The following is a 14,202-nucleotide window of genomic DNA, read 5'->3' as shown; positions in this document are numbered from 1 at the left end:
GTGGCTAATAATTCTTACCTATGGCAATTGGCTAATAATGCCTACCTATGGCAAGTGGCTAATAATGCCTGACCTATGGCAAATGTCTAATAATGCCTACCAATGGCAAGTGGTTAATAATGCCTGACCTATGACGTGTGGATAATAATGCCTGACCTTAGACATGTGGATAATAATGCCTAACCTAAGGCAAGTGGCTAATAATGCCTCTCAATGGCAACTGGCTAATAATGGCAAACAATAGCATTGGCTAAAAGTGCCTGACCTATGGCAAGTTGCTCAGAATGCATGACCCATGGCAAGTGGCTAATAATGCCTGACCTATGGCAAATAGCTAATAATGCCATCCTATGGCAAGTGGTTAATAATGCCTGACCTATGACATGTGGCTAATAATGCCTGACATATGGCTAATGCCTGACCTATGGCAAGTGGCTAATAATTCCTACCTATGGCAAGTGGCTAATAATGTATAACTATGGCAAGTGGCTAATAATGCCTGACCTATAGCAAATATCTAATAATGCCTACCAATGGCAAGTGGTTAATAATGCCTGACCTTTGATATGTGGATAATAATGCCTGACCTTTGACATGTGGATAATAATGCCTGACCTATGGCAAGTGGGTAATAATGCCTATCAACGGCAACTGGCTAATAATGGCTAACAATAGCATTGGCTAAAAATGCCTGACCTATGGCAAGTTGCTCATAATGCCTGACCCATGGCAAGTGGCTCATAATGCCTGACCCATGGCAAGTAGCTAATAATGCCTACCTCTGGCAAGTGGATAATAATGCCTGACCTTTGACATGTGGCTAATAATGCCTGACCTATGGCAAGTGGCTAATAATGCCTCACATATGGCTATTGCCTGACCTATGGCAAGTGGCTAATAATTCCTACCTATGGCAATTGGCTAATAATGCCTACCTATGGCAAGTGGCTAATAATGCTTGACGTATGGCAAATGTCTAATAATACCTACCAATGGCAAGTGGTTAATAATGCCGGACCAATGACATGTGGATGAAAATGCCTGACCTTTGATATGTGAATAATAATGCCTGCCCTATGGCAAGTGGCTAATAATGCCTATCAATGGCAACTGGCTAATAATGGCTAACAGTAGCATTGGCTAAAAATGCCTGACCTATGGCAAGTTGCTCATAATGCCTGACCCATGGCAAGTGGCTAATAATGCCTGACCTATGGCAAGTAGCTAATAATGCCATCCTATGGCAAGTAGTTAATAATGCCTGACCTATGACATGTGACTAATAATGCCTGAAATATGGATAATGCCTGACCTATGGCAAGTGGCTAATAATTCCGACCAATGGCAAGTGGCTAATAATGCCTACCTATGGAAAGTGGCTAATAATGCCTACCTATGGCAAGTGGCTAATAATGCCTGACCTATGGCAAATATCGAATAATGCCTACCAATGGCAAGTGGTTAATAATGCCTGACCTACGAGATGCGGATAATAATGCCAGACCTATGACATGTGGATAATAATGCCTGACCTTTGACATGTGGATAATAATGCCTGACCTATGGCAAGTGGCTAATAATGCCTATCAATGGCAACTGGCTAATAATGGCTAACAACAGCATTGGCTAAAAGTGCCTGACCTATGGCAAGTTGCTCATAATGCATGACCAATGGCAAGTGGGTAATAATGCCTGACCCATGGCAAGTAGCTAATAATGCCTACCTCTGGCAAGTAGCTAATAATGCCTGACCTATGACATGTGGCTAATAATGCCTGACCTATGGCAAGTGGCTAACAATGCCTGACATATGGCAAGTCGCTAATAATTCCTACCTATGGCAATTGGTTAATAATGCCTACCTATGGCAAGTGGCTAATAATGCCTGACCTATGGCAAATGTCAAATAATGCCTACCAATGGCAAGTGGTTAATAATGCCTGACCGATGACATGTGGATAATAATGCCTGACATATGGCTAATGCCTGACCTATGGCAAGTGGCTAATAATGCCTGACCTATGGGAAATGTCTAATAATGCCTACCAATGGCAAGTGGTTAATAATGCCTGACCTATGACATGTGGATAATAATGCCTGACCTTTGACATGTGAATAATAATGCCTGACCTATGGCAAGTGGCTAATAATGCCTCTCAATGGCAACTGGCTAATAATGGCTAACAACAGGATTGGCTAAAAATGCCTGACCTATGGCAAGTTGCTCATAATGCCTGACCCATGGCATGTGGCTAATAATGCCTGACCCATGGCAAGTAGCTAATAATGCCTACCTCTGGCAAGTGGCTAATAATGCCTGACCTTTGACATGTGGCTAATAATGCCTGACCTATGGGAAGTGGGTAATAATGCCTGACATATGGCTAATGCCTGGCCTATGGCAAGTGGCTAATAATTCCTACATATGGCAATTGGCTAATAATGCCTACCTATGGCAAGTGGCTAATAATGCCTGACCTATGGCAAATGTCTAATAATGCCTACCATTGGCAAGTGGTTAATAATGCCTGACCTATGACATGTGGATAATAATGCCTGACCTTTGACATGTGGATAATAATGCCTGACCTATGGGAAGTGGCTAATAATGGCTATCAATGGCAACTGGCTAATAATGGCTAACAGTAGCATTGGCTAAAAATGCTTGACATATGGCAAGTTGCTCATAATGCCTGACCCATGGCAAGTGGCTAATAATGCCTGACCTATGGCAAATAGCTAATAATGCTATCCTATGGCAAGTGGTTAATAATGCCTGACCTATGACATGTGGCTAATAATGCCTGACATATGGCTAATGCCTGACCTATGGCAAGTGGCTAATAATTCCTACCTATGGCAAGTGGCTAATAATTCCTACCTATGGCAAGTGGCTAATAATGCCTACCTATGCCAAGTGGCTAAACATGCCTGACCTATGGCAAATGTCTAATAATGCCTACCAATGGCAAGTGGTTAATAATGCCTGACCTTTGACATGTAGATAATAATGCCTGACCTTTGACATGTGGATAATAATGCCTGACCTATGGCAAGTGGCTAATAATGCCTATCAATGGCAACTGGCTAATAATGGCTAACAATAGCATTGGCTAAAAATGCCTGACCTATGGCAAGTTGCTCATAATGCCTGACCTATGGCAAGTGGCTAATAATGCCTGACCCATGGCAAGTAGCTAATAATGCCTACCTCTGGCAAGTGGCTAATAATGCCTGACCTTTGACATGTGGCTAATAATGCCTGACCTATGGCAAGTGGGTAATAATGCCTGACATATGCCTAATGCCTGACCTATGGCAAGTGGCTAATAATTGCTACAAATGGCAATTGGCTAATAATGCCTACCTATGGCAAGTGGCTAATAATGCCTGACCTATGGCAAATGTCTAATAATGCCTACCAATGGCAAGTGGTTAATAATGCCTGACCTATGACATGTGGATAATAATGCCTGACCTTTGACATGTGGATAATAATATCTGACCTATGGGAAGTGGCTAATAATGCTATCAATGGCAACTGGCTAATAATGGCTAACAGTAGCATTGGCTAAAAATGCTTGACCTATGGCAAGTTGCTCATAATGCCTGACCCATGGCAAGTGGCTAATAATGCCTGACCTATGGCAAGTAGCTAATAATGCTATCCTATGGCAAGTGGTTAATAATGCCTGACCGATGACATGTGGCTAATAATGCCTGACATATGGCTAATGCCTGACCTATGGCAAGTGGCTAATAATTCCTACCTATGGCAAGTGGCTAATAATGCCTACCTACGGCAAGTGGCTAATAATGCCTGACCTATGGCAAATATCTAATAATGCCTACCAATGGCAAGTGGTTAATAATGCCTGACCTATGACATGTGGATAATAATGTCCGACCTATGACATGTGGATAATAATGCCTGACCTAAGGCACGTGGCTAATAATGCCTATCAATGGCAACTGGCTAATAACAATAGCATTGGCTAAAAATGCCTGACCTATGGCATGTTGCTCATAATGCCTGACCCATGGCAAGTAGCTAATAATGCCTACCTCTTGCAAGTGGCTAATAATGCCTGACCTTTGACATGTGGCTAATAATGCCTGACCTATGGCAAGTGGCTAATAATGCCTGACATATGGCTAATGCCTGACCTATGGCAAGTGGCTAATAATTCTTACCTATGGCAAATATCTAATAATGCCTACCAATGGCAAGTGGTTAATAATGCCTGACCTATGACATGTGGATAATAATGGCTGACCTATGACATGTGGATAATAATGCCTGACCTTTGACATGTGGATAATAATGCCTGGCCTATGGCAAGTGGCTAATAATGCCTATCAATGGTAACTGGCTAAAAATTGCTAACAACAGCATTGGCTAAAAATGCCTGACCTATGACAAGTTGCTCATAATGCCTGACCCATGGCAAGTGACTAATAATGCCTGACCCATGGGAAGTAGCTAATAATGCCTACCTCTGGCAAGTGGCTAACAATGCCTGACCTTTGACATGTGGCTAATAATGCCTGACCTATGGCAAGTGGCTAATAATGCCTGACCTATGGCAAGTGGCTAATAATTCTTACCTATGGCAATTGGCTAATAACGCCTACCTATGGCAAGTGGCTAATAATGCCTGACCTATGGCAAATGTCTAATAATGCCTACCAATGGCAAGTGGTTAATAATGCCTGACCTATGGCAAGTGTCTAATAATGCCTCTCAATGGCAACTGGCTAATAATGGCTAACAGTAGCATTGGCTAAAAATGCCTGACCTATGGCAAGTTGCTCATAATGCCTGACCCATGGAAGTGGCTAATAATGCCTGACCTATGACAAGTAGCTAATAATGCCATCCTATGGCAAGTGATTAATAATGCCTGACCTATGACATGTGGCTAATAATGCCTGACATATGGCTAATGCCTGACCTATGGCAAGTGGCTAATAATTCCTACCTATGGCAATTGGCTAATAATGCCTACCTATGGCAAGTGGCTAATAATGCCTGACCTATGGCAAATGTCTAATAATGCCTACCAATGGCAAGTGGTTAATAATGCCTGAGCTATGACATGTGGATGATAATGCCTGACCTTTGACATGTGGATAATAATGCCTGACCTATGGCAAGTGGCTAATAATGCCTATCAATGGCAACTGGCTAATAATGGCTAACAATAGCATTGGCTAAAAATGCCTGACCTATGGCAAGTTGCTCATAATGCCTGACCCATGGGAAGTAGCTAATAATGCCTACCTCTGCCAAGTGGCTAATAATGCCTGACCTTTGACATGTGGCTAATAATATCTGACCTATGGCAAATGGTTAATAACGCCTGACCTTTGACATGAGGATAATAATACCTGACCTATGGCAAGTGGCTAATACTGCCTGACCTATATCATGTGGCAATTGGCTAATAATGCCTGACCTATATCATGTGACTAAAAATGTCTGACCTATGACAAGTGGCTAATAATGCATACCAATGGCAACTGGCTAATAATGCCTGACCTATGGCATATGGCTAATAATGCCTGAACTATGTCAAGTGGTTAATAATAGCTGACCTATGACAAGTGGCTAATAATGCCTGACATAATTCAAAGACAAGGAAATATATTAAATGGGGTATTGCCACAAACAATTTCTTTGAACTATCAACCTTTGGATTCTTGATGATCTAGCAATAAATCATAGACTTTTTGCCACACAAACTCAAGAAAATGAAGCCAAACCCCTTATGATACACTAAACTAAGACTATTCACTAGTTCTATCATTTAGAAATTCATGGCCCTTTAAAAGAAAAGACCTAGACAAAGTGTGAAGTTTACAACCAAACCAAGCTGACAATAAAAACTAATATTTCCTAATCAAAGACCATTAGTAAAATATTTTTAAATCACAATATGTATCATAATTACCTGACATGCTGTAAATAAATTGTTTTATCAAAGTGTTTTTCTACACCTACATTCCAAAATCTGGTCAGACTAATAACCTGACCAACATCTCCATTGCTCTCAAAGCATATGACTCCGGGCAATTGTAACATTGTAAAATTAATCAGTACAATGCAATGATGAGGGCACAAATTTCAAACAAATTAATTCTCTGAGGGTTGTTCAATGAAGCTAGTTAATGGAATGCATTCAATTTAACTATATTGGTCCAGATTGGGTGATGATACAGTTAAAAGGTAAGTAGTGTTAAGATCCAAAGAGATTCATACTCTGTATATATTTTGCTAAATTTAACCTGATTTCACAAGGCCAGTAGGTTGGAAAATGTAGTGTGCACACTCCTCCCAGAATTTGTTAACATTTGCTGATGGTATTCCATGCTCCTCCACAAACTCCATCATTGCTAACTTCTCTTCTTTGATCCATTTCTTGTATGATCTATTTTGGTCTGGGAACTGCAATCAATAAACAGTTATGAGCTATAATGTTTGAAATTAACTGTAAGTATGAGTTGCTACTTGTCGTATAAATCTCAGACTCAGTAACAAATATTTAAAATTTATCATGAATTTGGAAAGACAAATAACTTAGTTAAATACCTATTGCTACTTAATAATGCAAGTATTTACCTATTGTCTTCTGGAAATAATGACCACATTTTCAACCCTTAATGTTACAAGGTTGTTAATTGCATAATAATGTATAAAAATTACCTGCTAACAACTATTATAACAAACAAGACAATACACAGAGTATATAATGAAAATAATACTGGATTACAAGCTATCAGCCAATGAAATGTTTGTTTATATGTCATTTATATCTCAATGTAAAAACACACATGATGTCATAAAATAGAATACAGTCGTCTTGCAATACAGTAAATGTAAGTGTCACACTGTGTCTGATTTATGCATATAATAATGGCATGGTAAACATTCACATATATAGAGTGATTATATGATTCTTCATTTCAGTACTTCATTACAATAATAAATACTTTTTATATTTCCATGTGTACCTTACAAATGCAAAAATAAAGATAAACAATTGATTTTAATTAATACTTATTTACTTGTCTTACTGATGAGTTAAATGCAAATATTCCTGTGTAGTTTTAAGAGAATATCTGTTTCACTTTTGTAACAGATCTGAGGCAAAGTGAGTATCAACATAAAATGAGCATCTCCTTAAACAAGGTTTTGAATGCAAACCTTGAGGCTAGACATTCAAAATGTGTGTAAAAAGTCAGTCAGTACAGAATGTTGCCAACTGCAGCTGTAAATAGTATAATATACCTCTGTCTGCGCTTCTCTATCTGCACAGGAGTCTTTTCTGTTGTTGATGACCTCTCTCTTTTACAATAGGTGTGGAAACTAAGATGACCCTACATTCTATAAAATCAAATTAGAACATTTCAAGAAACATGTTTTTTATTTTTTATTCTCACTAGGTATCAAAGAATCAATTCAGTGTATTTTCAAATGACATAATAATTATTATTAATTTTGCAACCATTTTCTATAGATATAATAAAGATATTATTGAAAGAATTTTCATTTTTTATGATAAATGCTTCACATATCTTGTTTTATTGTCAGTCATTAAACATAGAATATTAAATTTAAGTTCCCTAAACAAATGGATATTTATTTAACTTGATACCATGAAGATTTCATCATAAACTTTGGCATGTATGTATAGTTTTATTTAATGCTTGAGTTTTCTTGTATAAATATGCCCATGTAAACACAGAACACCAGAGTAAATAAGATTTTATCAATTGGTACATTTTATAAATATGCCCATGTAAACACAGAACACCAGAGTAAATAAGATTTTATAAATTGGTACATTTTATAAATATGCCCATGTAAACACAGAACACTAGAGTAAATAAGATTTTATCAATTGGTACATTTTCGATGAATCAGTCAAAATGAGATTTTTCATTCCATACTTGAGCTCAATACAAGCCTCCAGCAGACCCTCATATATGAAGGCTAGTGTTTTGGTTTTAATAAGTGCTAGCTATACATGAACAGAGGAATCCTTTACCCACCACCCATGTCCTTCTAAATTGTCCCCCCGTGACTCTCAACACAATTCTTAAACAATTCCTTCTAAACTGTCCCCCCTGTGACTCTCAACACAATTCATTTAAACTGTGTTGTTTTATACTGACTCCTCTTATTTTTAATGTTTATATAATTTAACATAAAATCATGAATGACGTTTTATCTCTATTTCCATAAAAAGGTTTATATCCAAACCTAAATAAGATGCATCAAGTCCTATCAACCTTTTTATTTACAAAATGTCCCTGAATCATTAGACCAAATTACTACTCTCTTTGAGAAACTCCTATCTAAATCATGATTAATCTTTGGCAAAACCTGTGCTGTTACATAGAACAATATATTAATATCAATGTAAAATTGGTCAAATTGCTGTCCAAATTGTTCAGTTTTTGGCAACATTTGCCCCCCCCCCCTTGAAGGGATTTGATGTTAGCCTTTGGCCAATTAAGGGTGTCATCTATCACCTTATACCAATTCGGACGTAATAATCATCAAGTAATCAATAGCAAATGGAATGTTGTACATGATGCAGTCGAAATATGCAATATTTGACAAAATGTCGTCACTTTAGCCCCTTCATAGAAGACGGTTGTTATATTGATCCTAATATTTGACAAAATTTGGGATGTCATAGCAAATATATATTCATATTTATGTAATATTTGTCAAGGAATTCATTGCAACTAGAATATTTTAGATGACACAGTGTGAAATGTGCAATATTTGCAAAACAATCGTTACCCTCACCCCTGGTAAAATGGGGAAGATATTTTCATCTTAATCTTTGGCAAAATTAAAGCTGCTGTACATAACCTCATATCAATTTCGACGTAAAATTTATCAAGGAATCGATTGGAAAAGGAATTTTTGAGATGACATTGTTGGAAACGTGCAATATTAACAAAGTATTGTTGTGTGTATCCCTATACTTTGTCTTCGCCTAATTGTAGAAATATTTGTAAAAATACCTGCGTAGCCGATTTGCTGGTTAAGCTTGAACACAAGATAACTACTGCTATAGTTAAACTCAAAAGTATTAGTAAAGTTCGCATTGTGTCACTAACAAACAGAATATTAAAGCAATAACTGTGCCACGGTTAGATTACCAAGATCTCTCCATGTGAAGCCATTTGTTTTGATCACGTGACAATATGGCGTCAGCGTTCGCCTGACTTAATATAGTGAAGTGCAACGCAGGGAGCATAGTAAGCAGGAAACCAGACTAAATTTTGTATTACAAATTTCATATTTGATTGGTTTCTCTCCAGTATGTATCCTCGTGTGCTGCTTCAAATATGAATTCTGACTAAACATGTTATCACAAACTTCACATTTGAATGGTTTCTCTCCGTTATGTACACTTATATGCGTCTTTAGACCTTCATTGCGACCAAACATTTTATCACAAACGTTACATTTGAATGATTTCTCTCCAGTATGTGTCATGATGTGACTTTTCAAACTACGGCTACGCCTAAATACTTTATCAGAAACTGCACACTTGAATGGTTTCTTACCAGTATGAATCATCAGATGCTCCATTAGATATCCATTCTGAGTAAACGTTTTACCACAAATGTCATATTTGAATAGTTTCTTTCCAGTATGTGTGTTCAAGTGTCTTTTCAAATCACCATTCAATGCAAGCATTTTCTCACATCAAAGTGAATTTGAATTTCAAATATGTACGCGTATCAAAAATGAGCATGCGCATGGACAAGTTCCAACTTCGATGGCCGCTGTTTCAGGATCGCAAAGAACCTCGACATAGAACACAATTAATTTTACTACATGTTCTCTACATTTGTTTCTCAGTACCGACCTTTCCACTGTGTGACAATCAATGCAAATCATATGTTAATCTAAAATACCTTTCAACATGACTTCACGGTGAAGTTCTTGTCAATGGTTGACCTGCTTTTTTTGAGATGCTGGACTGTCAACAGAGCAGCATGTAAACAGAACACAGATTTCACTTCTGGATCATCACCAAGGCCTTATTACTCACTGTGCACTGTCGCTAAAATACACACAGACAACGACACCCTGAGCTCATATTATCAAGAATAAACAATTACCTTTAAATAAATCCCTACCAAAAATGCATAAATAAAACTCTTCTATCACCACCAAAATGAGAGGAAAAACTGTTCTAAAAATAGACTAGAACTACATTCGTACTGAACTGGAAATACTAATTGTGACCCGATTCCAAAAGACAAAAGCCAAAAAGGACTAGCGCTTGAAATACCCGACTCAAAAAGGCACATTTCTGTATGCAGTATTAATTATTGCTATCATGTATATTAATATAAATGTTGTTGTTATTGGGTTTAATGCCATTTTTCAGCACAAGATTGGCTATTCATGGCAGCCAGTATTAATGGTGGAGGAAGAACCATGGAAAAACCCCGGAAAGAATCACCAACCCACGAGAAGCTACTGGCAAGCTTTCTCACATATCCACATTGGCCAAGCCCGAGACTCGAACCCACACAGGCAGAGGTGAGATGGCAGTGATCCGTGATGGACAGCGCTTTAGACCACTCAGCCACTTGGGGCCCCTACTAATATAAACAAAGAATGCATAAATATGAAATCTTAATTTTTTTTATATTGTGAAATATATGTATGAATACTGAAAAGGAAACCAAACACGGAACTAAAACCATAAGAGACGGACCTGATGGATAAAAGGGTTGTTAATTTAACAAGAATCATGAAAGTCAAAAGGAAAGACGCAGATCCCCTTCCACCAATATTTTTGAGTGATGTGTTGTAAAGACAAACATAAAGGATATTTTAAAACAAACAAACACATAAACGAACAAACAGTACATAAATAAGTAAATAAATAAATAAATAATGCGTGTCATGAAATATGTCATTTAAAAAATGTGAAAAGAATCAGATCAAGCCGAAGTTTGACAATACAATCTTCATGAAATTTTAATCAGGAAAGTATAGAGAGAAAAACCAATCCATAGAAATATTATGTGAATTCAAAATCAGGATTTTGACAAAATGCTATTTGCAAATCTGAATAAGTATTTTGGGGCTAAACAGAAATTCACAAGATTGTAATGAAATTCAGAAGAGTGCTAAAGCTGATAGAACTGATAGTTCAGATTGAACATTAGCCAAGCTTAAGAAAGTGTATGAGGCATAGCTTAGTGCCTGAAATAAGACCTTTCCTTGCACTGACAATTCAATCTCACTCTAGTGGATAAGCAACAAAATATGTCAGTGGTGTAAAGAATTAAAAAAATTAAACCCAATGACATGCCCAATATATTTCTGGGAGGGGACTTTTTTCAACTCTTGCTGGTGGGACTAAAAAAAAATCCAAAATAGGACTCCTGGGTTCCTAATTATAAAACCCAAGCACCTGTTTTACCCCAAAGATCAACATGATCAGTTTCTCTCCAGTATGTATGGTCTGATGCACTTTTAAATGTCCATTCCGACTATACAGCTAATCACAATCATAACATTTAAATGGCTCATCTCCAGTATGTGTCATCTAGTGCCTCTTCATCAGCACTAAATCTAAATACTTTATGTCAAAACTTCACATTTGATTGGTTCCTTTCCAGCATGTATCCTCAGATGCATCTTCAGATTTAAATTCTAAATAAATGTTTTATCACAAACTTCACTTTTGAATGTTTTTTCTACAGTAGGCATCCTCCGATGATCTTCTAGATGTGCATTTTGACTAAACATTTTATAACAAACATTACATTTAAATGCCTTGGTATGTGTGCACATATGCTCCTTTCGACTTCCATTGTGACTAAATATTGTACCACAAAAGTTACACTTTAATGGTGTCTCTCCAGTATGTGTCATCATGTGAATCTTCAAACTACTGCTACATATATATACTTTTATCACAAACTGCACACTTGAATGGTTTCTCACCAGTATGTATCATCAGATGTTTATGTAAAGTAACACTCTGACTAAACATTTTATCACAACCATCACATTTGAATGGCTTTCTCCGGTATGTGTCCTCATGTGACTCTTCAAACTACCACAACTAAAAATTTTATTACAAACCTCACAGTTGACTGGTTTCTCTGCAACATGTATCCTTAGGTGCTGCTTCAAAGATGAATTCTGTCAAAACATTTTATCGCAAACTTCACATTTGAATGGGTTCTCTCCGTTATGTACGTATATATGCCTCTTTAGACATTCATTGCGACTAAATGTGTTCTCACAAACTGCACACTTGAATGGTTTCTCTCAAGCATGTATCCACAGATGAACCTTGCGATATCCATTCTGGCTAAAACATTTATTACAAATATTACACTTGAATTGTTTCTCTCCAGAATGTGTTACCATGTGCCTCTTCAAATCAGAATTACTCCTAAATGCTTTTATTACAAACTGCACGCTTGAATGGTTTCTCTCCAGTATGTGTCACCGTGTGACTTTTCAAACTACGGCAATACCTAATTACTTTATCACAAACTGCACCCTTGACCGCTTGCTCACCAGTATGAATGCTCAGATGCTCCTTTAGATGTCCATTCTGAGTAAACATTTTATCTCCAGTATGTGTGTTCAAGTGTCTTTTCAAATCACCATTCAGTGCAAGCATTGTCAAGTTCCGACTTCCATGGCCGCTGGTTCAGGATCGCAACGGACCTCTACCACTAATGACTAAAGCCAAAACTGACTAGCGCTCGAAAGGCCCGGTTCAAAAAGGCCTATTTCTGTATGCAGTATTAATTGCTACTATCATGTGTACTAATATAAAAAAAGAATGTATAAATATGAAATCCTAATTTGTTACTGTGAAATATACATATGAATACTGAAAAGGAAACCTAACACGGAACTAAAACCACAAGAGACGGATTGGCTAAAAGGGAGTTTAATTTCAGAAGAATGTATCGAGATAGTCACGGGAAGACGCAGAACCCCTTCCCCCAATATCCTGTAGTGATGGGTTGTAAAGACAAACATAAAGGATATTTTAAAACAAACATACACAAACGAACGAACAAATTTAAATAAATAAATAAATAAATAATGCGTGTCATGAAATATGTCATTTAGGAAAATGCGAAAAGAATCAAAACAAGCAGAAGTTTAATAATAAAATCTTCATGAAAGTTTTAATCACGAAAGTAAAATGAGAAGAACAAAACCATGGAAAAATTTGTCATGTTGTACCCATTTAACAACCACAACATTAAGACAACACCGAAAACATACCTACTCTACAACACGATGAGTCACACGAAACGTGAGATTTGCCCCCGCCGCGACGCAGTCATATTTCGTGACCAAAAAAACCCCTTCGATTTTCAGGAGTTGTAGCCATAACGGTTTGTCATCAACAAAGAAAAAAAAAAAGAATACAAAAAAAAAAAAATCTTGATGAGTGTGATTATGCCTGTTATAAGCGTGCATAATATGCCTGTTATAAGCGTGCATAATAGTAAACAGTTTTTCTCAAAGATTAGCCAAACCTATCCTTGGGGAATACGGCATTTTCTTCTCTTTTTAGATGCAACTGAAAAGTTTCTTTGAAGTGGGAATTTTACTCCAGACATAAAATGCAAAACGTAATTATTTCAGTTGTTGGAATAATGTCCACGTGTGCGATTCAGGAATCAATACGCTATCAGTAAGCAAAGCCAAGCAAAAATAATTTAAAACTTCAGGCTGACGGAGATTTTTTTAATCAAATACAACAAGAAGGAGGAGGATTTAATTCATAACGCACATAATGCAATCATACCACACATACTGCAATTATAAGACACATACTGCAATCATGCCACACATACTGCAATCATAACACATATTGCAATCATAACACACATACTGCATTCATACTACACACTGCAATCATAGCACACATACTGCAATCATACCACACATACTGCAATCTTAACACATATTGCAATCATACCACACATACTACAATCATACCACACATACTGCAATCATAACACACATTCTGCAATCATACCACACATACTGCATTCAAACTACACACTGCAATCATAGCACACATACTGCAATAGTAGTGAAGTGGGTCACTTTAGCCTCAATGGAAATTAGCATTACAGAGACCCCTGGGTCGTTTTAGCCTCAATGGA

The 14,202-nt window shown here is 37.2% G+C and overlaps 1 protein-coding gene across 1 annotated transcript in view; it reads right to left on the bottom strand.

Annotated features, from left to right (window-relative positions):
- Positions 1-12,875, bottom strand: part of LOC149771770 (transient receptor potential cation channel subfamily M member-like 2) — a 145,759-nt gene extending 132,884 nt beyond the window's left edge. Inside the window, exons 1-3 of the mRNA XM_089948145.1 lie at positions 12,140-12,875; positions 7,292-7,387; positions 6,289-6,448 (exon numbers count right to left, since the gene is read on the bottom strand). The gene's annotated coding sequence lies outside the window, so the exon portion shown is untranslated. The remainder of the gene's footprint in view (positions 1-6,288; positions 6,449-7,291; positions 7,388-12,139) is intronic.
- Positions 12,876-14,202: the final 1,327 nt, after the last annotated feature.

This window comes from Sinohyriopsis cumingii, unplaced genomic scaffold, assembly GCF_028554795.1.
Source record: "Sinohyriopsis cumingii isolate HCF-2022 unplaced genomic scaffold, ASM2855479v2 utg001660l, whole genome shotgun sequence".
NCBI lineage: Eukaryota > Metazoa > Mollusca > Bivalvia > Unionida > Unionidae > Sinohyriopsis > Sinohyriopsis cumingii.
The sequence above is the reverse complement of the archived record's forward strand: the minus strand, read 5'-3'. Positions and strand labels throughout refer to the sequence as shown.